General features: G+C 46.0%; 2 long non-coding RNA genes across 2 annotated transcripts in view; one reads left to right on the top strand and one right to left on the bottom strand.

Moving 5' to 3' along the window:
* LOC307215236 overlaps positions 1–27,997 on the bottom strand; it is a 171,883-nt gene that overhangs the window by 137,294 nt on the left and 6,592 nt on the right. The window lies entirely within an intron of this gene.
* Positions 30–5,704, top strand: LOC307215181. The gene is made up of 3 exons (XR_013838354.1): positions 30–131; positions 4,723–4,908; positions 5,436–5,704. It is a non-coding gene; the product is annotated as an uncharacterized lncRNA (long non-coding RNA).

Here is a 27,997-nt window from a genome sequence, read left to right as displayed (position 1 = left end):
GGCTTCCGCTATTTGGCTGCAGGGCATTTTTGTGTCCGGAACATCTGTCACCAAGCTGGTGCCCTCCAGATGTTCTGAACTACAACTCCCGTCAGAGCTGTCTGTTTTCATTAACCCATCAAAATGGGTTGGTAAAGAGGTAAGGTAAAGGACCCCTAGATAGTTAAATCCAGTCAAATAATAATAATAATATAATAATAATAATTTATTATTTATACCCCGCCCAACTGGCTGAGTTTCCCCAGCCACTCTGGGCAGCTCCCAATCAAGTGTTAAAAACAGTACAGCATTAAATATTAAAAACTTCCCTAAACAAGGCTGCCTTCAGATGTCTTTTAAAGATAGGATAGCTGCTTATTTCCTTCACATCTGAAGGGAGGGTGTTCCACAGGGTGGGCGCCACTACTGAGAAGGCCCTCTGTCTGGTTCCCTGTAACCTCACTTCTCGCAATGAGGGAACCAGCAGAAGTCCCTCGGCGCTGGACCTCAGTGTCCGGGCTGAACGATGGGGGTGGAGACGCTCCTTCAGGTATACAGGATATGGGATATGATGTCTGCTTTCAGGCTGAGGGAGCCGGCGTTTGTCTGCAGACATCTTTTCCAGTTCATGTGGCCAGCATGACTAAACTGCTTCTGGCTCATGGAGGACTGTGACGAGTGCCAGAGTCCCCAGAAACATCATTTACCTTCCCACCGCAGTGGTACCTATTTATTTACTCATGCTTTCGAACTTCTAGGTTGGCAGGAGCTGGGACAGAGCAATGGGAATTCACCCCGTCGCACAGATTTAAACTGCCGACCTTACGATCGGCAAGTCCAAGAGGCTCGGTGGTTTAGACCATGGCGCCACCTGCGTCCCTTATCACAATGGTACGTCTATGGGGACAGGGAGGTGATCTGATCTGCTAGCTACCGAGGCAAGCAGCCACCTTGCCCTGATTAGTGTCCACTGGTGAGCGGCCATTTTCAATTTCCCACAATGCCTTCAGTTTAGCATCACTCTGGGGTCACTGTGGGAAAATTGAAATGGTGCTTGTTTGTTTCTTATGGAGGCAGTGAGAGATTTTACTTTCTTGGGCTCCATGATCACTGCAGATGGTGACAGCAGCCACAAAATTAAAAGACACCTGCTTCTTGGGAGAAAAGCAATGACAAACCTAGACAGCATCTTAAAAAGCAGAGACATCACCTTGCCAACAAAGGTCCGTATAGTAAAAGCTATGGTTTTCCCAGTAGTGATGTATGGAAGTGAAAGCTGACCATAAAGAAGGCTGATCGCCAAAGAATTTATGCTTTTGAATTATGGTGCTGGAGGAGACTCTTGAGAGTCCCATGGACTGCAAGAAGATCAAACCTCTCCATTCTTGAGGAAATCAGCCCTGAGTGCTCACTGGAAGGACAGATCGTGAAGCTGAGGCTCCAATACTTTGGCCACCTCATGAGAAGAGAAGACTTGCTGGAAAAGACCCTGATGTTGGGGAAAGATGGAGGGTGCAAGGAGAAAGGGACGACAGAGGATGAGATGGTTGGATAGTGTTCTCGGAGGTACCAGCATGTGTTTGACCAAACTGTGGGAGGCAGTGGAAGACAGGAGTGCCTGGTGTGCTCTGGTCCATGGGGTCACAACGAGTCGGACATGACTAAATGACTTAACAACAACAACAACAATCAGTGGGCCCAGAGCAGGTGTCAGTACTGGGCCTTCTGGGTCTCTGGGTACCGCCTGAAGATGCCTTGCGCTGATGTCAGGCCTATGCCTGCAGCAGGAAAAGTGACAGATTCTTTGGGAAATAATGCTTTGTAACGGGTCAGCCGAATGTATCAACCGGTCGTCAGTTTTCCTCCTAATCACATTCTTTCAGACAACATTTCAAAAAGAGCCTCTGTTCCCAGTTGGATAACCTGGACTTGTGGCCTGGTCTCGGGGTTCTTTCTCCCTCTCTGTTTGTGTGTGTGTTTCCTCCCCCCACCCCACCCGCAAATATGCAAATTTGTTCTTGGAAAATCGTCAACTAATTTGACTCCGTTCAGGCTGACACGGTCCTGCTTGCCAACAGTTACATTTGCATACTAATTCGCCTCCCCTCCATTCATTGAGAAATGGATGCAAATGATTTATCATTCGCCTGATACCTTGCCTGAATGTAGAAGGGGAAATTGCTGCAGTGTCGCAGGCAGCGCGACGAAAGCCTCTCAAAATGGGCTTGCCTCTAATCTTATCACATCAGCTATAAAGCACCTGGTTCTTTATAGCACCCCCGCCCCGCCCTGCCCCCCGGATCCAGCTCCCAAGTTCTCTATAGGGTTACTACACTTCCCTTCATATCAACTAGTTGTGTGTTCTAGATGGAGAATAGTAGTATATACACTGTACATTTCAAGCCTTTAGGAGGGCCAGCTGCAATTAACTCTGATCATCGCTGCTGTTTAAAAAAAAAACCTGCCCCATAATTTGACTTTGCAAAGGCCTAGCGTAAAAGGAAGGTCCGTATAGTTAAAGCTATGGTTTTCCCAGTAGTGATGTATGGAAGTGAGAGCTGGACCATAAAGAAGGCTGATCGCCGAAGAATGGATGCTTTTGAATTCTGGTGCTGGAGGAGACTCTTGAGAGTCCCATGGACTGCAAGAAGATCAAACCTATCCATTCTGAAGGAAATCAGCCCTGAGTGCTCACTGGAAGGACAGATCCTGAAGCTGACGCTCCAGTACTTTGGCCACCTCATGAGAAGAGAAGACTCCCTGGAAAAGGCCCTGATGTTGGGAAAGATGGAGGGCACAAGGAGAAGGGGATGACGAAGGACGTGATGGTTGGACAGTGTTCTCGAAGCTACCAGCATGAGTTTGACCAAGCTGCGGGAGGCAGTGGAAGACAGGAGTGCCTGGCGTGCTCTGGTCCATGGCGTCACGAAGAGTCGGACACGACTAAACGACTAAATAATACATACATATATATATAAAACATCATACACACACACACAAACACAGACGTCCTCACAAAAATTCATCAGCATTTTCGTATGAATTTATCCTAATAAACACAAATTGCAAAGCAATTGTTGTATGTTCCTGCATGGCAGGAGGTTAGACTAGGTGGCCCTTGAGGACCCAAACCAATGTTCTCAAGTTACAAGAAAGGGGATTCCGACGAAATATCAGAAGTACTTTTTGTAAGAGCTGTTCGATAGTGGGACAGACTCCCTCAGGAGGTGATGGACTCTCCTTCCTTGCAGGTTTTATTAATTAATTAATTAATTAATTTTATTGGTTGTCAAAATTAAAAAAAAATTGGTCCAAATTATTTAAATTTAATACAATTTCTTTTAAAAAATTAGGTTTCCCCTCTCCTGTTGCAAACATATGTCCGTGACTTCCTGATGTAGCCACTTCATTCTTCTTTAATCTTCTCCTCATCCTTCTCTTGATGTTAATCCATTCTCACACAGCTGACCTTTCTAGTTCCCTTACTCAGCACCTCTGTAACTTTTCAAAAATATAAAATCCATTTCACATGTGTAGTCTTCATAAACATTTTCCCAGACTTGGTGTGTTGAAATAAATAGATTGTTTACACATTTTTGTCATGGTCTGATCTGAAAAAATACAAATATTTAGGTTACAAAACTATAAAAATAAAGAAAAATTAAGTTTGCAAAACAATAATTACCATGCGGTTAAGGTAGGTCAACGTGTCAGTGTCCACTTATCCCCAGTGTAAATATGACATATTGTCAAAAGTCAGAAATTGAAAATAAATATAGCATGTACACAAAAATCAATTTCAGATTTGAAATCAGCGTTGAAAGAACATCCAAGAACAGTTGAAAAATCTCATGCAACTTCAGTTCTCTTCAATGTTTACCTTTCTTGGAGGTTTTTAAGCAGACATTGGATGGCCATTTGTCTTGTATGTTCGAGTTGAGATTCCTGCATTGTAGGGGGTTGGGCTAGATGACCCTCAGGATCCCTTCCAACACCATGAATCTATATTAAACAGTACAGATTCATTTCCAAAGCCGTGGCAGTAAAACAATAGAACAGCTATAGAACAATATGACAACAGCATGTCCGAACAAAAATACATCTGTGAAAAGCTCTTTGAAACAGGTGGATTTTGAGTGCTTCGACTGTTGTATTCATATAAGCCAGTATCCAAATAGCCTAGCCTTATCTAGGAACAGGAAAAAGAAAGAAGCAGTTTCTGGTGATGAACAGAATAATAAGGCAGCAGCCTTGGCTTCATCTGCAGCTTATTTCCCCAGTCCAGCACTGGGTCATCAGGTCTGCAGTCGCTGCCTCATTTTGATTCTCAGATCAAATTGCAGATGGAAATGTCTCTGCAAAAGGACCGTGATGCTTCCTTTGCCCTTTGCATCAGAGAAGCACCACTCATTCCTAAACCGCAATGTGGGAGACAGTTCTTGATTTGGATACCATGTCAGGTTGCCCAAACTAGTCACAATATCCAGAGAGAGAGAGAGAGAGACTTTCTATTTCTTTTTAGAAGCTACAGTAGGTACTTTCCATAAATCCAGCCTGTCACTATCTGGGAATGAGACTCAATCGCATACAACTCAACTCAGGTTGCAGCATTAAAGATGATCTGGAGCTATTGCACAACAAACCTGCTCCCCGCCAGAATGTGACTCTTTGTAGTTGTAATGAGCATTGTGAGTTTTGTAGGAGCCAGGCTGGCTGTGCTGACCTTATCTGAATTGGGCGCAGGTCAGCAAGTACAGTCAGGTGATGAGACGCATTACAGCTGGGAGCAAGTCAAGGAGGACTACATAAGACCTGCATTTCGCCCTTCGTCACTATGGGCCCTACTAAAGCAAACCGTCTAATTGGTCAACATCCAAAAGATACCAAGCATCAGACCAACGTGGCCACTATAAGGAAATTCTGCCCTTGGTATGTTCATTTCCCACCTCCCCATTTTGATTCTCTGGCCCCATATCTGCACAAATTTATTATCTCAAAATACAGACGTGCTTTTACACTTGCAAGACTGGATGTTTTGCCATCTGCGGTACTTGAGGGTCGTTTCCAAAAGATCCCGTCTGAGAAACGTCTTGGCCCCTGTGGAGATGGTAGCACCGAAACAGCGGCACACGTCCTCCTGTCTGGCACTCTCTACAAAGACTTGAGGAATGAGATCATCACCCCACTCGTACTAACCATCCCAGGGCGCTCAACCACTGCCACAATGTCCTTTCTTCTATCAGATCAAAATGAGCAGATAACAGCAAAGGTTGCTAGGTTCATAGCTGGGGCAATCAAAATAAGGGCCACTAACTGACGGCTGTTTCAGGACTTTAAATTGTGCTCTTATATCAAATGTCCTTTTCTGCGCATACTGTAATGTTGTACTGTTGCTATGGCCATTGGCTAATGCAAATAAAGTTTTATCTTATCTTCGCCCTTGGTCTTTGCCACAGCAACACGATCTTCTGCTGACCTGTAGCCTATTCCTGTGATCCTTGCCCGGCTGGACTTCTCACCTGCCTAGACTCCAATACTCTTCTGGGCCTCCTCTTCCCTCTGACCTTTCTTGGCTTGTTGTTGCTCCCTGACCATGGACCCACCAGTTTGACTGCCTCTTCTCCCGCTTCCCCCATTGAAGTTGTCGTTTGTGTGAGGCACACAATGCAAACTGTAAAGCATGTTGTTACAACATAAGAGAAAGCAGCTTTGTGCTAGGAAACACGGCAAGGCGATAATAATAATAATAAAAATACAGTGTGTGTCTGTGTGTGTTACAAAAAGGAAATCTTGCAACCTCAATTTAGAAAGGGCTGCTTCTCTCCCGTGTCAGCAGATTCAAAGCTTAGTGGGTCAAATGTGAAGGGCAGAAAATTGATTTAGGTGCAGTAATAAAAATCTACATTGGTAGCGATAGAAGAGGTACTGGCCATACTCTGAACTTAACTCTTTCCTAGGGAGTGGGAGAAATTTGATTCAGTTTGATTTTAAAGGGGGAACCTACCTAATTCGCTTTCCAAACCAGTATGTGAACTGAAACGCAGGCATTGTTCAAAAACTGTGCTTTTTGTAAATTTTGCAATGCAGTCCTCCTGCCTGGTAACATATACAAATATTCAGGTGCTAGGGTGAAATGAACAATAATAATAATAATAATGCATGTGTTGGAAAATAACATTCACTAGTGCATTATACTGGGGGATTTTTTTTTAATTTTTTTTTTGGAAATGTGTATATTAGACAATAGTGCATACAAAAGTGTGTATATTAGAAGAAATTCACATTAGAATGCTGGTGCATTTTCATACGGACTTAAAAAAGAAAGAATGCAAATGGATGTGGAAATATGGAGAACTGTATTTAGGATTGTAAAAATGAGAGAAACTGAAATGGGCAGATTCGCTCAGTCAGTAGAGCATGAAACTCTTAATCTCAGAGAGTTGTGGGTTCCAGCCCTACGTTGGGCAAAAGATTGGGGTTGCAGGGGATGACCCTTCCAACTTTACAGTTACACAATTCTATGATTTCTTCATCAGTTCTCTTACTGCATTGGTCCAGATGGTGGGACCACTTTTGAATGGGACACAAACTCTGCTCCTGTTCATGTTGACCACCTGCCACCTTAGCGTACCAGATATCCCGTTCCCCAGACAATAGATCTCTCCCCAAAATGCATTGCCGTGGGTGGGTGCTGAGCATGGCTTCCATTCAAAAGCACTGCTGTCACCCATCTGCAGGGGAATGGCCCTGAGGTCAGGCCAGTGGGGGGCCCTTCTGAGCCCGAAGAAGAAGAAGAGGAAGAAGAGTTTGGATCTGATATCCCACTTTATCACTACCCAAAGGAGTCTCAAAGCGGCTAACATTCTCCTTTCCCTTCCTCCCCCACAACAAACACTTTGTGAGGTGAGTGAGGCTGAGAGACTTCAGAGAAGTGTGACTAGCCCAAGGTCACCCAGCAGCTGCATGTGGAGGAGCAGGGAAGCGAACCCGGTTCACCAGATTACGAGTCCACCGCTCTTAACCACTACACCACACTGGCTCTCTTGGACAATTCCCAACGTGGCTGACCTCCTATGCACAGCTGTGGAGCTTCGCATTGGCATCAGAGGGCTTCTCCTGTGCCATGAGTGCCCCAAAACAGGCTTCCCTCTCCATTAGCAACACAGTGTTCCCACTTCTTCCAAAGGCCCCTTAGCCACCCATCCTTTGGCTTGGCATTAGGCTTGCTCCCAAATTGATTGTATTATAGCGTAAGATTTCATGGGCTGGCGCTCGCTTCACGTATATTGGTTTGATGGGCAGTGTTAATTCCTCCCCTCCCCCTCTCCTGCTATGTAATAGAAAACGCTGTTTATGTGCTGTATTTAGCAGATGTTTGATGCCTCTCGAGTACATAGACCAGCATGTCAGAACTCAGCCCAGAATCGATTGCTTTACAACTACATTCTGAACCCGGCAAATAAGAAAATGCTGACAGGTCTTTAACTGGAGCACTGCTGCTGAACATCAATGTAATTAGCTGGGCATATCAGACCGCGCATATGGGCTGTCCATCATCTCTGGCAAGAAGAAGAGAAAAAGAAATGTGTACAATCTGACCATAATGGTTGGAGATTATTATATATATTTTTCCTGGTTTGCTTTTTAAAAGCATGCCTTGGACTTTGTGGGAGGCAGGGTAGTCTTTTGGACGCAGACATGCGGAGAGAGATTATTATTATTATTATTTCAGGAAGTTTTTAATGTTTGGCATTTTATCATGTTGTTATATGTGATGGAAGCTGCCCAGAGTGGCAGGGGCAACCCAATCAGATGAGCGGGGTATAAATAATAATATGGTAATTATCATAAGAATCATAACTGAGAGAAGTTTTTCTTTCCCTCTCCAACTTGAGGCTGTCCAGTGAAGCTAAAGATTGTGAGACTTAGCACAGACAAAAGAAACTACCATATTTTTCGCTCTATAAGACGCACCAGACCACAAGACGCACCTAGTTTTTGGAGGAGGAAAACAAGAAAAAAAATATTCTGAATCTCAGTGTGGTGTAGTGGTTAAGAGAGGTAGACTCGTAATCTGGTGAACTGGGTTTGCTTCCCTGCTCTTCCACATGCAGCTGCTGGGTGACCTTGGGCTAGTCACACTTCTTTGAAGTCTGTCAGCCCCACTCACTTCACAGAGTGTTTGTTGTGGGGGAGGAAGGGAAAGGAGAATGTTAGCCGCTTTGAGACTCCTTCGGGCAGTGGTAAAGCAGGATATCAAATCCAAACTCTTCTTCTTCTACTACTTCGCACTTCACTGTCCAGGGATGTCCCTGAGCTGTATCTCATTTGCTCCAAAGCATCAAGGATAGCCTAAGGTCATCAAGCTGAGCACGTCAAAACTTTTGATGTAAGCCTCTGACCTGCCATGGAAATCAATGGTGTGGCTGGCCTCTCAGTGTGCCTGAGGCTGCAAGGCATGTCAGGAGAGCGTACCAGGGCAGGCATCAACAAAAACACTGATTTGCCTGAAATGTGCATATGCTCATGTATATGTATGGATGCAAATGTAGAAATAATGGCTATAATTTAAATAGAAATGCAATGCATCTCTCCATAATGGGGAAGACTATGTGCTGGTGCCCTGCATACCTGCTCAGTCTGCTTCCCAGGTGTTCACCGTTGATGGGCAATTACCAGGCCCTTCTTATGATTCTTTCTGTTCAAACCAGACCTGGATTTCATCATAGAATTGTAGAGTCGGAGGGGACCCCAAGGGTTACCTAGTCTAACCCCTTGTGATGCATCCATTACAGGTGGCCAACCAACCTCTGCTTGGAAACCTCCAAGGAAGGAGAGTCCAGAACCTCCCAAACACTTCTCACTGTCAGAAACTTCTTCCAGATGTTCAGCTGGAATCTCCTTCCAACTGAACAGCCTTTCAGACAGAGGATGTCTTCAGATAGAGAAATGTCCTCTGTAAAGTAGGACACACAGTTGCCCGACTTACAAGCCAGCCTTCAGTTAGGGCAGATATCAGGCCACATTCGTGTCAAACATTTCAAGCACTATAATACCACTTTAAACAGTTGAGGCTTCCCCTAAAGAATTCTTTTTTTGTGCTTATTTCATATAGATAGATAGATAGATAGATAGATATAGATATAGATAAAGATATAGATATATAGATATATAATTTTCAGATAATTAAACATACTTTTACATCTTATACAATTATTTTTGGACTTCCATCAATCACATCTGAAAATTTTCCACTCTAATCACTTAGTATACATTTCTTACTTTCATTATTACCTTTCAATCTCATCGCTCTTCTTTCTCTGCTTTGCAATATTTCATACATTTCTCCTTACAAAACTTCTTGTAGTCCTCCTAGCATAATTTGTTGATTACAGTTGCTCTCCAAATAGTTCATATATTTCTTCCAATCTTCTGTAAATCTCTGGTCCCACTGGTTTCGAATCCTTCCAGTCATTTTGTCTAATTCTGCGTAGTCCATTAATTTTGTCTGCCATTCTTCTTCCCCTAAAGAATTCTAGGAACTGCAGTTTGTTGAAGGTGCTGAAAGTTATTAGGAGAGCTACTATTCCCAGAAAGATGTAACAGTCAATCCTTCCTCCCAGGGAACTCTGAAAATTATAGCTCTGTGAGGGGGATTGGGGTCTCCTAAGAGCTTTCCTCACCCTTAGCGAACCACAGCTCCCAGAATCCTTTGGGGAAAGCCATGACTGGAAGTGGTATCATACTGCTTTAAATGTGTGGGGTGAATGTACCCTATATCTTGCCTTTAGCCCATTCTCTCTGTTATGTTTCCTTGCTGGCTCTGGCTGAACAGCGGGAGAGGGATGGAAGAGCGAACTTAAAACCAGCAAATGTTCTTCAAGTTTCAGGCAAATTCACTGGGGTGGAATTAAGAAGGAATATGATCCAGCAGATTTTAAATGTCTCAGAGTGCTGAAAGTGACATAATCTCAGTAGCAAAAAAACCCAACAACCAGGCCTTCCTGAGTGGAAGAGGGGGAAAGAATGGGATTTCATCTGGGCCTAGGAAAATGGACATGACATTTCCAAAGATACTATGCTTTTCCCCCTTACTCCCCCTTACTCAGTGAACAGTCTGCAAATAAGACTGAACAGGCCTGAAATAATAGCTACGTACATTTGGACCTCCTTTCATGTTACGTGTCATAGCAGTTCTTAACATTGCTTCCCAAGAGTGGTCTTTAGAAATCCAGTTCCTTGTTGCGGTGTTGAGGAGACCAGACCCAAATGATTACAGCGCATTTGCTTTCTCTTAATTTTAAGCCCACCTTTATGCCAAGAGAGGCATAACAAATTATGTGGCTGTTTGCAAAAGGGACTGGAAGACAGATTTTACTAGCCCGGAGCTGGAAAGATGACAAAGTCCCGACCAGAGAAGAACGGCAGACTAAATAGATGGATTACGCCAAAATGGCGAAACCTTGCTGTTGTTGCTATGGTAACTGAGTGCACCTGGTACCCTTATTCCTGAACATCCAGATGTAGGGGATGTGCTGACTCAAGACAGAGACCAGGCCCAGTGTATTGTTCACATTATACTGAGCAACAACAAAAACCCGCTTCCCCAAAAATATCATACTCCCCCCTGATAAGGAAAACAATGAGAAAGGACGTTGGAAAGTGTGGGGTGAACACATCATCTCACTTCCGTTGCAAACGGATTGGATCGGATACTCATCAAAGGGGACTCTGGGATCCTTTGGAAGGAAAGGTGGGATCTCCGTCTCTAATATCACCTAGAACTCAAGGACACGCAATGAAGCTAAATGCTGGGAGATTCAGAACGGATAAGAGACAGCACTCCTTCATTGAGTGCATAGTTAAAATTGTGCAACTTGCGCCCACGGGGAGAAGTGATGGCCACCAATTTAGATGGCTTTAAGAGAGGACACGGGTGGCACTGTGGTCTAAACCACAGAGCCTAGGGCTTGCCCATCAGAAGGTTGGCGGTTCGAATCCCTGCGACGGGGTGAGCTCCCGTTCCTCGGTCCCTGCTCCTGCCAACCTAGCAGTTTGAAAGCACGTCAAAGTGTAAGTAGATAAATAGGTACCGCTCTGGCGGGAAGGTAAACGGCGTTTCCATGTGCTGCTCTGGTTCGCCAGAAGCGGCTTAGTCATGCTGGCCACATGACCCGAAAGCTGTACGCCGGCTCCCTTGGCCAGTAAAGCGAGATGAGCACCGCAACCCCAGAGTCGGTCATGACCGGACCTAATGGTCAGGGGTCCCTTTACCTTTACCTAAGAGAGGATTAGACAAATTCGTGGAGGAGAGGGCTGCAGATGGCTACCAGCCCTGATGACTATGGTCTGTTTCCATTTTCAGAGGCAGTATAGTTGCTGGGAATCACAAGTAGGGGAAAGTGCTGTACATGTTGTGCGGATGCCTGATTATCATATTCCAAAGGAACTACTCTATTCTGAACTTAAAAATGGAAAGTGTAATGCTGGTGGTCAACAAAAGAGGTTTAAAGACTGTCTCAAATGTAGTATAAACACCAACAACTGGGAAACACTGGCCTGCGAACGCTCCAATTGGAGAACAGCCATTAGCAAAGGTGTCATGGGCTTTGAAGTCGCTCAAACTCAGGACACAAGGGAGAAACGCGCTAAGAGGAAGGCACGCTTGGCAAATCCACACCGTGATCAACCCCCACCTGGAAACCTATGTCCCCACTGTGGAAGGACATGTGGATCCAGAATTGGCCCCCACAGTCACTTACGGACTCATTGTTAAAACTGTGTTTATGAAAGACAATCTTACTCAGCTACAAGTGATCCTCAAAGAAGAAGAGAGAGTATTAATGGATCCATACCTATGTATCTTTACTAGATAGTAGTGTTTAGCTGTAGAGTCTGGAGACACTTTTTGAACCTTGTGGAAGAGTACTTTTCCCCTCAACAGAGGTCTCTGGAAAAAGCTGTTCTGTTAGGAGCAGGAAATCTCTACTGGAGCTCTGTATCTTCTGCTGATACGTCACACTGGCTGAGGTGCAGCGAACTACTGGCCAACTTCCACAAATCACCCACAACTATAGTTGTGCCAGCAGGGATTTGCCGGTACGTGTTTGGAGCCTGTCGAAAACAGCAGTTGTCTGGAAGTGCCCTCAGATTATACGCAGAAGCTGAACATCTCTGCAGATGTTCCAGGTTTGAAATCCGTTCTGCACCCCCAAAAGCTGCGATAGGTAGCACAGGTTACAAAACAGCAAAACTTCCTTTCAACATGTGTGTGCCTTTCAAAAGAAAAGCGCAACAACTGGTTATCATATAAGCAAGCCGTTTAGTAAAAAAAGAGGCAGGTGGTGAGAACACTCCAAATAACCATCCAACAGAACAGATGGTTAGTCCCTTGGCAATACTGATGGCCTGTTGACTCTCCACCTCTGAATCTAAACCAGACAATGCATCTATTCCATGAGGATTCTAGCTGCCATGACAAATCAGGGGAGAATCACTCTAAATGCTTTAAAAATGAATGGAGTGGCGATTGAATTAGAGCCCCTTAATGTTCCAAAATGTGTTTGACTTATCCACAGGCCTGGTGATTTCTCATTTGGAAAGAGAATATTGTCTTGCGCTGAATACAGTCATATAATTCACAGAGCTTTCTTTCCCACAAACTGTAGCTCAGCTCTGTTTGGGTTTTGTCGTGTTGATTTTTTTTTTCTTTAAGCCACAAAAGAACTCCATTAATTTTCCTAATAAACTTGCCTACGTGGGGAAAATATGCACTAATTTTAGAAAGTAGGTGTTAATCTGATCTGGATAAATGAGTGCAAATCCATAACATCACTGCACTTAAACCACTGGAACCCTTCTTGAAATCAGTTTAGCCTCCCTTGCTAAATGACGGAATTAAGCAAAAACTGGTTTAAGTGCATGTACATTAATGGCTTGAAGCTCTTGAACTAGATCAATGCAGAATGAATTAGGCAGCAAAAGAAAAACTCAATGAACTATCAATGGCAGCGGGAAAGGTCTTTCATACTTTGTCCATGGCATTTTATTATTATTATTATTATTGCAGGCAAGAATATTAGTCAGGGATGGTCTTTCGCTTTTGTGTTAAGATGATCAGGGCAGGTTGTTTTCCTGAAATTGTATTGCAAACTTTGAAAATCAAGGCTCCGTCTTTTAAACTTTATGATCATTGGTCTCCTGACCTTGTAATCTGTCAGAAACCTGTAATATTGAGCAGGGCTCTGCAGAATATCAATCACGGTGGGCAAACTGACCCTGTTGTAACCCGAAACTGGGGAGCTGATTTTATGACTCTAGCTGTATGAGAGCTCTCCTGTATTCTGAGCTTTGAAATCAATGCCAGGTTTTAGCGCAAGCCCATTCCTGATGTGCCCCCTAGGAACATGGCGTGTTTATTGGAACATTCTTCCCAACTCCCACACCCCCACACCCCCAGGGTGGTGCAACGACCATGTGGCATACTGCATCCTTCTCTCATTAGCCATTGTCACATGCGTTTTAGGAACATATTTCTATAGGAAGCTGCCTCGTTCTGAGTCAGATCATTGGGCCATATAGCTCAGCACTGTCAACACTGAGTGGCTAGTCCTATCTGGAGATGGTAGGGACCGAACCTGGGACCTTGCATTCACACATAGATCGACGTGGAGCCACAGACGGTGGCAAGGTGCTGTGTGATTCTGGAGCAACAGAATCAGGAATCAATATATATCCAGGGACCCACAAGCTGGCAGGTTTATGATCAGAGTTAAAGCTCCCGTTGTCTCAAGCACCACAAAGCTGGGGAATTGGAAGTTGAAATGGATGTCTCAACAGATGTGTCCTGTGATGTCAAAGAAGCATGGGTCTAACGGTCAAGAAGGCGGTTTGTGAACGTGCTGTAGATGGAAGTGAGGGGCATGTGGGGATCATCAACCTGAGAAGGGAGCCTATCGAAGAGAAGGAAAACTCTGATCTTAAACCTCCACTGCCTTGCAGGAAATCTGTGGGAGAAGAGATGGCCAAGGAGTAAACCCTACAAAAATCCAGAGTGGAGTCCATAAGATATAATAAAAATTTATTATTTATACCCCGCCCATCTGGCTGAGTTTCCCCAGCCACTCTGGGCGGCTCCCAATCGAGTGTTAAAAACAATACAGCATTGAATATTAAAAACTTCCCTAAACAGGGCTGCCTTCAGATGTTTTTTAAAGAGAAGATACCTGCTTATTTCCTTCACATCTGAAGGCATGACGTTCCACAAGGTGGGCGCCACTACCGAGAAGGCCCTCTGTCTGGTTCCCTCACTTCTCACAATGAGGGAATCGCCAGAAGGCCCTCAGCACTGGATCTCATGGCTGAACGATGGGGGTGGAGACACTCCTTCAGGTATACAGGACCGAGGCTGTTTAGGGCTTTAAAGGTCAACACCAACACTTTGAATTGTGCTCGGAAACGTACTGGGAGCCAATGCAGATCTCTCAGGACCGGTGTTATGTGGTCCCGGTGGCCACTCCCAGTCACCAGTCTAGCTGCCGCATTCTGGATTAATTGCAGTTTCTGGGTCACCTAAAAAGGTAGCCCCACATAGGGAGCATTGCAGTAGTCCAAACAGGAGATAACCAGAGCATGCACCACTCTGGTGAGACAGTTCGCGGGCAGGTAGGGTCTCCATCTGCATACCATGTGGAGCTGGTAGACAGCCGCCCTGGACACAGAATTAACCTGCACCTCCCTGGACAGCTGTGAGTCCAACATGACTCCCAGGCTGTGCACCTGGTCCTTCAGGGGCACTGTTACCCCATTCAGGACCAGGGAGTCCTCCACACCAGTCCGCCTCCTATTCCCCCCAAAAACAGTACTTCTGTCTTGTCAGGATTCAACCTCAATCTGTTAGCCGCCATCCATCCTCCAACCGGTTTTTACGCCTCCATCAAGCAACTCCTGCAGCCAAGCTTGTGCCACACATCTTGCCGCTGAAAGGGGAGTCTTGTGGTCAGGGCAGCCCAGGATCTCCACACACACTGTTCAGTCCTGCACCCCAGGGAGGTAATTTTGTTGCTGCTTTCGTTGGCATCCGTCCTGAGAGACAATGGAGTCTGCCTCCCGGGGTGAAGTCAAACTGCTGCATTAGCAGAGCAATACGTTGGACTTCTTGGATGATAACCTGCCTGTAAGAAGCCACAGCCCAATGGTAGAACACTTGCCTTACATGCAGAAGGTCCCAGGTGCAATCTCCAGGATCCTCAGGTAGGGCTGGGAGAGAACTCCATCTAGACCCCTGCAGAGAGCTGTCAGTCAGTATAGACAATACTGAGCTACATAAACCAATGAGGCAGCTAAGTTTAAGGCACCTTCCTGTTTCCGCCTGTCTGATCTATAAGAGCTGATAACATGATGAAGATCCTTGTCTGTCAACGGCATAGCATAGCAGCCAAGAGACTGCATCAGAAATCGGGAAGTCCTGGATTTAAATCTTGCTTCTGCCATGGAAATGCTACTTTCCCAGGGGCTACTGACTGTGGATGGCTTCCGAGTCAATCCGATTCAGCCCTTTCGAGGGTTTGCTCAAGTCCAGCTATTCTATAAGTGAGTGTCAAATTCAGATATCAAATATTCAGTAAATACTCCAGCACTTAGAGGATATCTGGAGGGTATTTAACGTCAACATTCGCAGAGGAGAATTTGGAGTCGGATTGTTGGAAGCCAATGCGCGCCTCTACCTTTTCCGTTCTGCCAACCTCCTCCAGGCCCCATCCAAGATGGTCGCCTGCCAACCCTTCGCATCTGTCTTCATTTTGTTTCCGTTCCACTTGGGAACGCTCAAAACAATTTCAGTTCTTGACTTTGGGAGGCTCACTATCTCAGAGTCTGAGAAGCTGGGCTCTAATGCCAGCATCACAATCGGACTCGGAGGCCTATAATTACCAGAACAAACATACAATGCCCTCTATTCACAAGATGGCAAATGCTGTGTGATCCCATAGGCAGGCAGACATCTGCCAAGAAAGTGCTCCTTTGCCATGTAGACAAAACCCTTGTCCTCCTTAAGAATGCAGCAGCACAATCCTACTCGGAAGCAAGTCCCCTTGAGTTAATTAGATTTACTCATGCATAGGCATGCGAGTGTAAGATTGCAGAGTTCCCTGGGGCTCTGGTCTTGCTTTTCAGCTTCTCGTGGGCATCGGGTTGGGATGTGAGAACAGGATGCTGGGCTAGATGGTCCTTTGGTCGGACTCAGAAGGACTCTTCTCTTAAAAATGTCGGGACATTATCCTGAGTCAGACCCACTGGTCCATCTAGCTCAGTATGATCTACATGGACAGGCAGGGGTTCTCCAGAGCTTCAGAGAGGGCAGGTCGCCCAGCCCTACTTGGAGGAGCCGGGGATTGAACACAGGAGCCTCTGTGTACAATATAGATGCTCTGTGTCAGGGAGCCAAAAGGGAGAACAGGTCATTCACTGAACAGAGAAAGTCAGTAACAAGCCGGCTAACTTGCAGTTAGTTTGATGATGATGGTGGTGGGGGGGGGGTGGTGGTGGTGGTGGTGATTGATTAAGGAAGGGTTGTTCCTTTGAGATCCAGTGTGGTGTAGTGACAGACTCGTAATCTGGTGAACCGGGTTCGCTTCTCCGCTCCTCCACATGCAGCTGCTGGGTGATCTTGGGCCAGTCGCACTTCTCTGAAGTCTCTCAGCCCCACTCACCTCACAGAGTGTTTGTTGTGGGGGAGGAAGGGAAAGGAGAATGTTACAATACAATATGTGAAGGAATTCTTAAAGGATAAAACTAATAAGAATGAACTTGCTAAATTAATTTTAAAGTGGAATACAAGAAAGGAAGGCGGGTGGAAGTCAGGAAAATAAGGTTATGAAGGATATGAATTTGAAAAGAGTTCTTTTTTCTTTTTTATGTTAAATTTTTCTTAAGTTTTTTTAGGTTTGTAATATTTTTCTTTTTCCTGTTTTTTGGCTGTGTTTTGATTGCTTGTTTTTGTTGCTTGCATGTTGGTGTTTGTTGGTGTTTTGATGTTTGTGGTTTTATAGTAATTTTCTTTTTTGTAAAATTTAATAAAATATTATAAAAAAAGGAAAGGAGAATGTTAGCCACTTTGAGACTCCTTCGGGTAGTGATAAAGCGGGATATCAAGTCCAAACTCCTCCTCCTCCTCCTCTTCTTCTTCTTTCTAGATGAAACTGTTGCCCAGACTGACTTTTAACTCCCCCCCCCCACTTCACTCTCTAACCCTCTGAGTCAGGCCCCTCTCTCTGTCTACGGCGAGCCCCAAGGGACCCTCTCTGTTTCTGCCTGGCACTTTGCTTTGTGACATGCAATAGATGCCTTGTTCTGGGAGTTGGGGGGGCGGTCTTGCAGCTGTCAGTAGAGAAGCTGCCAGGGTGTCTCTGTCAAGTCTGATTCCTGTGGGCTGGGGCATCTGCCTATTTTCTCTTCCAGTACTTCCCAGCTTTCCCCCACCTCTCGGGTGTAGCTGGTTTCCCACCACCAGGAGCCCGGATCCAAACCTTCTCCCTCTATGCTTTCCCCAGGGGGGCTCTTGGTCAGGCGGCTTCCACCACCACTCCTCATGCAGCCAGTCCCTGACACTCTACCGCTGAGCTCTCGCCCTTCCCCAAACGGCAGGATGTTCTTCTGCTCAGTTTAACAGTTGCCTTACTGGATCACATCAAATATCCCTCTAGTCCCACATTCATTGCATCCAACATAAGCCAACGCAAAGCCTTTGGTAGCTCCCAAGCAGGGCATGGAGATGCTGACAAAAGGTTGCAGCATAGAGGAGGAGGAGGTGGTGGTGGCTGTTAGGATTCTTGCTCCATGTTTGCAGTCATGAGATTGTCGTCTATCACATGACGGTGTATGTTTTCATTCCACAGAGTGGGAAGTGACAGAGACAGGATGTTTTGGTATTACTATGTTCCGTGAAGTGGGACTATTGTCCTTTGCTTCTTTCTCTCTTTGCTGTCTGATGAGAAAGAAGATGGAGCTATGTCAGAATACTCCGAGTGTATTATATGTAAATAAAAGTAGATTAGCCAAAATGCTGTGCTATTGGTTCTGTTATGCAAACTGCAAATACTCTGCAGGATCCTAAGTGTGCTGATGCTTCTTGGTATCAGTCGCTGTGATGTTCGGGCTGAAGAAAGCTTTTGAAGCTCCCGAACGGCAGACGAGGAGGGAGAGAACTTGCCAGTCAGGCTTGTGTCTCTGCCAGGGTCCTACACGAGAGTAGGACGATCCTAACAGTGGTGTGGTGGGGCAGGGCAGTGCTTCTGACCTCCCCTCTCCACACCAACATCTCTGTGTGCCTGGATGATGCAGAGGTAGGCCAGGGCAGCAACAACATGATGGCTGCTTGGGCACATTGAGAGAGCCAAGCTGCTACTCCCACAGAGCTACTTGCACAACCCAAGTCTCACCATTGTCTTCTCCCCACACTTTCTAGATCAGCCTTTCTCAACCTGTGGGTCCCCAGATGTTGTTAAACTACAACTCCCATCACCCCTAGCTAGCAAGGCCAGAGCTCAGGGATGATCGGAGTTGTAGTCCAACAACATCTGGGGACCCACAAGTTGAGAACTGTTGCTCTAGATACACAGCAGGAACAACAGTGTGGTGGGTTTGGCCAGGTGACACCTCCCCACCCCACCAGTCAGCCCTGGTATAGAGGGCATCTGTTCACCATTCCAGCCAGTTGGTCATTTTCTTTTCCAGGAAAACATTCCCTTGAGTTTGCTCACTTTCTCTTCACTCCTCATCCATTTACTTTTTGCACCAGGTCCTCTTATGATTGTAAGGCGAGGGACTGTGAAACTGTCTTAAATGGTGATCTGGAAGGTGCTCTGAGGTTCGCTTTTAGCCAAAACGTGGGAACAGTGCCAGATTTACATATAAGCTAAATAAGCTGTAGCTTAGGGCCCCACTCTCTTGGGCCCCCCCCCAAAAAATTAAAGGAAAAAAATGGATGTACATTTCCAAAATATAAGATAAAAAAAATAAAATGAAATAAAACCTACATACAGTGGTACCTCGGGTTAAGAACTTAGTTCGTTCTGGAGGTCCGTTCTTAACCTGAAACTGTTCTTAACCTGAAGCACTACTTTAGCTAATGGGGCCTCCCACTGCCGCTGCACTGCCGCCGTTCAATTTCTGTTCTCATCCTGAAGCAAAGTTCTTAACCCGAGGTACTATTTCTGGGTCAGCAGAGTCTGTAACCTGAAGCATCTGTAACCTGAAGTGTCTGTAACCTAAGGTACCACTGTACAGCAATAGTGTTTTGTGTTGTGTTACTTCCTATGATGTAAGTCATAGGCCCCGCCTGCTCCCTAAAATATCACTGGTTTGCTCATTTCTATATATAGGGTGCCTACATTCTGCACTGACTGGTTGCAATGCAACATGGGCAAATGGCTTGAGATACCTACTAGGTTCATAAATTACCATATAGCATATATTCAACACAAAAAACAGTGACAGTTTGTTGTTGACAAAGGACAGCTGGACATATGAAGGGCCCATTACCTTCAGTAGCTTAGGGCCTCATCAAACCGGCCCTGCGTGGGAGATGCGGGTGTAGAAATAATGTTGGTAACTTAAATACGTGTGCTGCAATGGGAAAGACTTTGATCAGCTGACCTGTGCGCCCAGGTGTCAACTGCTGACAGGCAAAACCTTCTGACGATTCCTCACCTTTTAATCCATACTTGGACCAGGCAGCAGCCTTCCAAACAGAGGACTATCCTCCATTGTGTAGGATAGGTGGCCGCCCTAGAAACACGGACCCAGTGTCTCAGCAGCCGTCAAGACCATATAACACTGGTCTTGAAAGTCCTACACTGGCTCCCAGTACATTTCCGAGCACAATTCAAAGAATTGGTGCTGACCTTTAAAGCCCTAAATGGCCTTGGCCCAGTATACCTGAAGGAGTGTCTCCACCCCCATCGTTCTGCCCGGACACTGAAGTCCAGCTCCGAGGGCCTTCTGGCGGTTCCCTCGCTGCAAGAAGCCAAGTTACAGGGAACCAGGCAGAGGGCCTTCTCGGTAGTGGCACCCGCCCTGTGGAACTCCCTCCCACCAGATGTCAAAGAGAAAAATAACTACCAGACTTTTAGAAGTCATGTGAAGGCAGCCCTGTTTAGGGAAGCTTTTAATGTTTAACAGACGATTGTATTTTAATATTTTGTTGGAAGCTGCCCAGAGTGGCTGGGGAAACCCAGCCAGATGAGCGGGGTATAAATAATAAATTATGATGATGATGATGTATGGCAATGGACTACGTCAGAAAATGCCAACTTCGTGGGTGTTTGTGTATGCGTCAATTCCTGCCTTTCTCATGTAATGTATCCCATCGTCGTTCTTTCTCCACACCCCATGGAGGGAAGACTCCGCCCGGCGTTTAAAGCGGGATGAATAGGCAGTGCCACTTCGGGTGGGCTGGCATTCCTCGTGTCACATCTGCTTCCAGTCCTCTGCTACTGGTTTCTAGATTGATTTAGAGAGGTCCCTTTGTAATAAATTGTTTCATTCCTTATTCACAACAGGGGGCCAGCTGCTACTGGCGTTCGCAGCATGTGGGGCACAACTGTGTATTTAGAATGCAACGGCAGCAGATGTGCGGTTTTCAGATTTCTGGAGTTTGCTGCCAATTTAAGCCTTTGTTTCCATTTGATCAATTACGAGGGTTTTCCCTAGCTCCCCCTCCCTCCCTCCTCCCCCTCCTGATATTCACATCATGGATTTCAAGTATATAAGCGCTTCTGACTCGCTCGAGCATATAGGCCTGCCTCTGTAGGAAACGCGGGTGGTGCTGTGGGTTAAACCACAGAGCCTAGGACTTGCTGATCAGAAGGTCGGCGGTTCGAATCCCCGCAATGGGGTGAGCTCCTGTTGCTCAGTCCCTGCTCCTGCCAACCTAGCAGTTCGAAAGCACACCAGTGCAAGTAGATAAATAGGTACCACTCCAGCAGGAAGGTAAACGGCGTTTCCGTGCACTGCTTTGTTTCGCCAGAAGCGGCTTAGTCCTGCTGGCCACATGACCCAGAAGCTGTATGCCCGCTCCCTTGGCCAATAAAGCCAGAGTCAGCCATGACTGGACCTAATGGTCAGGAGTTCCTTTACCTTTACCTATAGGAAAGGGCCGTAGCTCAATGGCAGAGAATCTCATTTGCATGCAGAATCTCCCAGTTTCAATTTTCGGCATCTCCAGTCAGGGCTGCGAATGGTCCTTGTCTGAAACCCTGGAGAGTTGCTACCAGCCGGTGTTGCCAATACTGACCTAGATGGACCAATTCCTTATTGGCATCTATCTGTCTTGAGAAACAATGGAGTGCGCCTCTGGGGGTGAAGTCACAGGTCTCGCTGATGTGGCCCAAAGGAAAGCAGAGCAATACATTTGGCACCAGCTTGGCTGCAGGAATTGCTGGAATGAGGCGCACAAGGCACCGTCCAACCACCTTAGGGACTCCACTCTGGATTTGTGTAGGGTTTACTCCCAAGCCTTCTTCCAAAGAAGGTGTGCACCTCACAAAACAGCCGTAGGTGAGACCAGGTCTTCTGATGCTGAATGCATGCATGAGATGTCAGTGATGTTTCTATTATCCTGGAATGGAAACTTGCCTGCCTCGTAATATACTTGCTGCTTTTCCGGAGAGACTTAAAGGTAAAGGTAAAGGTACCCCTGCCCGTACGGGCCAGTCTTGACAGACTCTGGGGTTGTGCGCCCATCTCACTTAAGAGGCCAGGGGCCAGCGCTGTCCGGAGACACTTCCGGGTCACGTGGCCAGCGTGACATCGCTGCTCTGGCCAGAGCCAGAGCCAGAGCCAGAGCCAGAGCCGCACACGGAAACGCCGTTTACCTTCCCGCTGGTAAGCGGTCCCTATTTATCTACTTGCACCCGGAGGTGCTTTCGAACTGCTAGGTTGGCAGGCGCTGGGACCGAGCAGCGGGAGCGCACCCCGCCGCAGGGATTCGAACCGCCGACCTTTCGATCGGCAAGCCCTAGGCGCTGAGGCTTTAACCCACAGCGCCACCTTGGCACCAAGTCCATTTTCTTTCTTGCACCAAGCGAAACTTTTTTCTTTCTTTCTTTTTACTATCTGTCTGGGCTTTTCAGCATGTCAGCTAGGTAAGTTTTAATTGCGGTTCTTCTGCTGACTTTTCTCAGATGCTTTCATCGTTTCTGCTCTGAGATACACGATTTGACAATGCATTGCCATTTTGATTTTATTGTTGTTAAGAATTTCTCTGGGATACTCTTGCCCACTCTGAAAGTCTGAGACCTGCAGGTATAGGGCAGTATATAAATTTAACAACAACAACAACAACAATGCACAAAATATTGCATTTCATATCTTAATCCTTATACAGTGGTACCTTGGTTTAAGTACAGCTTAGTTTATGAACAACTTGGATTAAAAATGCTACAAACCCAGAAGTAGGTCTTTTGGTTTGTGAATTTTGCCTTGGAATCAGAACATGATTCGCTTCCTGTTGAGTGTGTTCCATTTGTAAATTGAGTTCCCCGCTGCCAAGGGAAAGCATGCCTTGGTTTAAGAACACTTTGGTTTAAGAACAGACTTCCAGAACGGATTAACCAAGGTACCACTGTATTAAATGCAAATCAAATAATATATAGTGACTCTATATATTATATAGGGAGCTCTATATAATTTATCAATTGATTCATTTATTTCATAAAATCAGGTGACCATACTCAGAGTAAGCTCACTGGAATGGATGGACAAAACGTAGCCATGTTCCTTCATTTCAAAGCCTCTAGTCTGTGTCAAACTTTGTTGAATATCACTCAGCAGGAGAATTCCTATGAGATGCTATCAGGATTTTTCTGCTTGCCCAACAGAACTATTTCCCCTCTCCTGTCCTGTGCATTGTTTTGGGGTTCTCCTGACCCTCCCCAAGCCAATTTGATGGGGCACAAGGCATGCATGGGGGTAGAAGATGGAGGAAGCCATGTTTGCATCTTGCACTGTAGATCCTGAATTCAGCAGGGAGTTGAACTGGATGACATGAGAGCATGGACAGCTCGTTGCTCAGAGCTTGGCGCTGATAATGCCAAGGTTGCAGGTTTGATCCCCGTAAGGGAAAGCTGAATATTCCTGCATTTCAGGGGAGTTTGGGCTATATGATCCTCAGGGTCCCTTCCAACTCTATGATTTTATGTCTATGCCTCTAGTTCAGTCCCTTCCAACTCTAGGACTTTGCTCCTTGGACTAGGTAGTGATGGCCACCAACTTAGATGGCTTTAAAGAGGATTATAGACACTCGCGGACTACTAGTCACAATAGCTGCGTTCTCTGCCTTCACCGTTGGAGGCAGTGTGTCTCTGAATACTAGTTGTTGAGAATCACAGGTGGGGAGAGTACTGATGCAAGCACAATGGTACCTCTAGATACGAACGGGATCTGTTCCGGAGCCCCATTCGCATCTAGAAGCAAACGTAACTACCGACGGCACATCTGTGCACGCGCACATCGCTTTTCGCCACTTCTGCGCATGCGCATGACATCATTTTGAGCATCTGTGCATGCGCAAGTGGCAAAACCCAGAAGTAACTCACTCCTTTACTTCCGGGTTGCTTAACTCAAAGCGTATTCAACCCGAGGTATGACTGTACTGATGTAGGTTGCTTATCTTAAAGTTCCGTTTTATTATCACATTTGTGTATTGCGTTGTATATACATTTTCTGTTTCTTCAGCTTGTAAACCGCCTTGAGTATTGTAAGATGGAAAGATGGAACACAAATTAAAAATGATGATGATGGTGATGATGATGTAGTCAGGCCCTGTTTGTGGGCTTTCCAGAAGAAACATCTGGCTGGCCACTGTGCGAGCAGGTTGGTGGACTAGATGGACCTTTGACCCAATCCAGTAGGTCTCTTCTGATGTTCTTAGGTCCTTCTCCCTCAATTAATGTTGAATTAGATGTGCCTGTCCCCTTCTACAGCATAAGGTGCCGTCGCCATTGGTGACACCATGGTAATAGTACCCTACACCAGTGTTTCCCAACCTTGGGCCTCCAGCTGTTTTTGGACTACAACTCCCATCATCCCTAGCTAGCAAGACCAGTGGTCAGGGATGATGGGAATTGTAGTTCAAAAACAGCTGGAGGCCCAAGGTTGGGAAACACTGCCCTACACATTCCCACAAATGTTTGGGATGAGCCTCTAAATTTGCCTCGAAGTTCCCTTTGGATGTCAATTTGGCAACCACACGACGTGGGAGCTATCTTCTGGGAGACACCTGATCTTGGCTGCTTCGGAGTTTTGTAGAGGGTTGATTTACATCTCCTACTTGTCTCCATGTGGGGGAAGGAAAAATACCCTTCAGAAACTTAAAAAGGGGAAGCGAGTGATCGCCGTCCTACTCATTGCTCACTCGGAGCTTCACCTCTGGTGAATTATGAGCCACTTTCTAAGGCCTCGGCTATATCTCATAGAAGCCAGTGGCACAATAACTCAACCAAAGGAGTGAAAAATTAACTTGTCGTCTTAACACAGAAGCTAGGAAAATAAGTTAATCTTTCATACACCAAAAAGAGGCCAACGCAGGGAACATTTGGGTCACCTAGGGGTGGGCAAACAGAGAAGAATTCCTTCAGCTGACACAAAGACACCGATGACGGAGAGCCAAATTTTGGCTTGACGGATGGATTTCTGTTCCTTCGGCACTCAGCTTCTGTGTTTGGGGTGGGGGTCCTCAATGTGAGAACACAGTTTAATATATCGTAGCAAATCATCCCAAACATAGAGGAGCTGGACTGCTGGACTGAAAATGGCAAAGATTGCAAGAGATGATCCAGCACTTGAGTCCTGAGAAATCTTTCAAGAAAGGGATATAGCTCAGTGGTAGAGCATCTATCGACCTTGCAGGCAGGAAGTCCCAGAATCAATCCCCAGATAGGGCTGGTCGAGGCAAATGCCTGATCATGGACCACCTACAAATGCCATCCCCAGCTTCTTGAAAGATTCCATCAATGGTGTCTTTGGGGGGAAATTACCGGTAAATATTACTTGGGAAGACAAACAAATGTCAGTGTACTGGATGAAGCAAAGATCACCAGTGTCGAAGCAATGATTCTTCAACATCAACTTCGTTGGACTGGCCATGTTGTTTGGATGCCTGATTATCGAAAGCAACTACTCTGTTCCCGACTTAAGAATGGAAAGCAAAATACTGATGAGGAACAAAAGAGGCTTAAAGATGCTCTCAAGGCAAATCTTCAAAAATATAGTATAAACAATGACAATTGGGAAACACTGGCCTGCGAGCGCTCCAATTGGAGAATAGCATTTCCTAAAGGTGTCATGGATTTTGAAGAAGCATGAATTCAGGATGAAAGGGAGAAATGAGCTAAGAGGAAGGCACGTTTGGCAAATCCTCATTGTGATCAACTCCCACATGGAAACCACTGTGGAAGGATGTGTGAATCCAAAACTGGCCTCCACCATCATTTACGGACCACTAAGACTATATTCATGGAGGACAATCTTACTCAGCCACAAGTGATCGCCAAGAGAGGAGGCTCATGCCTGAACTTCTGAAGAGCTGCTGTTAGTCAGTGTAGACAACATTGAACTAGATGGACTATTGGTCTGACTCAGTACAATGCAGCTTCATATGTTTGTATGCAGGCTCCTTTCCCCAGAACAGAGGCATATTATTGCATAACTAGATGAGTGTTCAGTGGGCATAGGACAGGGGTTGCCAATGCAGCTACCCTCTAGATGTTATTGGACTACAACTTCCAGCACCCCTGGCCAATGTGACACAAATTTTGGCTGAAGAACTGCATCACACCATTCAGGGTAGTGTTGAATTTCCAAGGGTAGATGCCTTTTGGTTTACATATTGCTTTAGGAACTAAGAATCAAGTAGATCTGCATTAAAATGTGAGCTGAGTCAAATGTTCCCGTTGTCATGGACTGCTTGAACACAGAGGAACGGTGGGAGGAAACATCTTTGAGAATACTTCACACAGAGAGTCACAGTTAAGGAGCTACTGCTTAAGAGTAGCTGGTGCTTATGACTATTGTGGTAACATGCCTAATGTTTGCGCAACAGATCTAATAAACACTTGCATTATTACTGTAGTGCTCAAAGCTTTGAGGACCCATGAAATAAAGTATTGTGCAAATACAGGAAATGAGGACGTCCCCCCCAGCAGAAGCGCAGGAGAGAGAGAGCTTGCAGGAAAATCCAGGCATGTCTTTGTTGCTCCAGAAGTCCATTGCACAAAGACTGTGAAATCACACCTGTCGTTGATAATGTGTCCCTGGGGCACCAAGCGATGTGTGCAGCAACCACATCAAGGCAATGTGTAAAAGGGAAGGGGAGAAAAATGTAATCTGCCACTGAAGAAATTGCAAGTAGTGTAGGTGTGTAGAACATAGGCAGCCAACATATCATTATTCTAATGAAAAGCCACATAGGCTGCTGAGACTTCTGCTTTTGAGGGGATGGAACGTATAATAATAATAATAATAATAATAATAATAATAATAATAATAATAATAATTTATTTATACCCCGCCCATCTGGCTGGGTTTCTCCAGCCACTCTGGGCTGCTTTCAACGGAGCATTAAAAACATGATAAAACATCAAACATTAAAAACTTTCCCAAACAGGGCTGCCTTCAGATGTCTTCTAAAGGTCAGATAGTTGTTTATTTCCTTGACATCTGATGGGAGGGTGTTCCACAGGGTGGGCGCCACTACCGAGAAGGCCCTCTGCCTGGTTCCCTATAACTTCCCTTCTCGCAGGGAGAGAACTGCCAAAAGGCCCTCGGCGCTGGATCTCAGTGTCCGGGTAGAATGATGGGGGTGGGGGGAGACGCTCCTTCAGGTATACAGGACCGAGGCCGTTTAGGGCTTTAAAGGTCAGCACCAACACTTTGAATTGTGCTCAGAAACTTACCTGGAGCCAATGCAGATCTCTCAGGACCGGTGTTATGTGGTCCCGGCGGCCACTCCCAGTCACCAGTCTAGCTGCCGCATTCTGGATTAATTGCAGTTTCCGGGTCACCTTCAAAAGTATCCCCACGTAGAGTGCATTGCAGTAGTCCAAGTGGGAGATAACCAACCGAAGTCCAAAGCAAGGCCAAAGGACACTTAAATTAAAGGGAGGGTGGGCAGGTGTTCAGCAGTGCAAAGCAGGTGCTTGGCACACATCGCACGGCCACTTTTATACTTTCTCCCACAATCACCCTTCAAAATGATTGGGCAATAGCCCTGGGTGATTGTGGTGCCACCCCAGCATAAGGGTGATAGCTCCACCCACGCCAGGTCAGGGGGGGGGGACCAGGTTGAGGGCCTGCCCGCAACCAGGACCATCTATTAAAATGATCCTATTTGGTGGGCCACTGTTCTGCCTCCTTGTGGTTATTTGGATTTGATATCCCACTTTATCACTACCTGAAGGAGTCTCAAAGCAGCTAACATTCTCCTTTCCCTTCCTCCCCCACAACAAACACTCTGTGAGGTGAGTGGGGCTGAGAGACTTCAGAGAAGTGTGAGGTGAGTGAGGCTGAGAGACTGAGAGTGAGGCTGACTAGCCCAAGGTCATCCAGCAGCTGCATGTGGAGGAGCGGGGAAGCGAACCCGGTTCACCAGATTACAAGTCCACCACTCTTAACCACTGCATCTGGTCTGGGTGGCCCTTCTGATGCAGCAGTGGTATGGAACCTCAGGGCTGGGGGCAAATGTGGTTCTTCTGAATTCTCTGTTTGACGCCCCCCAGGGTTGGACTATACAACTCTTGGGTGGAGCTTCCAGTTCTATGATTCTTTAATTCTATTATTCTATGTTTTATTTGGGGCACGCTGAAAGCCGAGGGGGCGCCCCGTATTTGGTTTGCGACCACAGCTTGCAGAATGCGTCAAGGAATGGAAAATGACCTAAATCTCAAAGGAACCACACAAGCCCAGCCAACCAAATTGCATAAATCTTGGGGCTTAGCTACAAGAAAGTGATTGTTTGGGAATG

This window comes from Podarcis cretensis (assembly GCF_951804945.1).
Source record: "Podarcis cretensis genome assembly, chromosome: 4".
In the NCBI taxonomy this organism is placed as follows: domain Eukaryota; kingdom Metazoa; phylum Chordata; class Lepidosauria; order Squamata; family Lacertidae; genus Podarcis; species Podarcis cretensis.
This window is presented reverse-complemented; position numbering and strand designations above follow the sequence as displayed.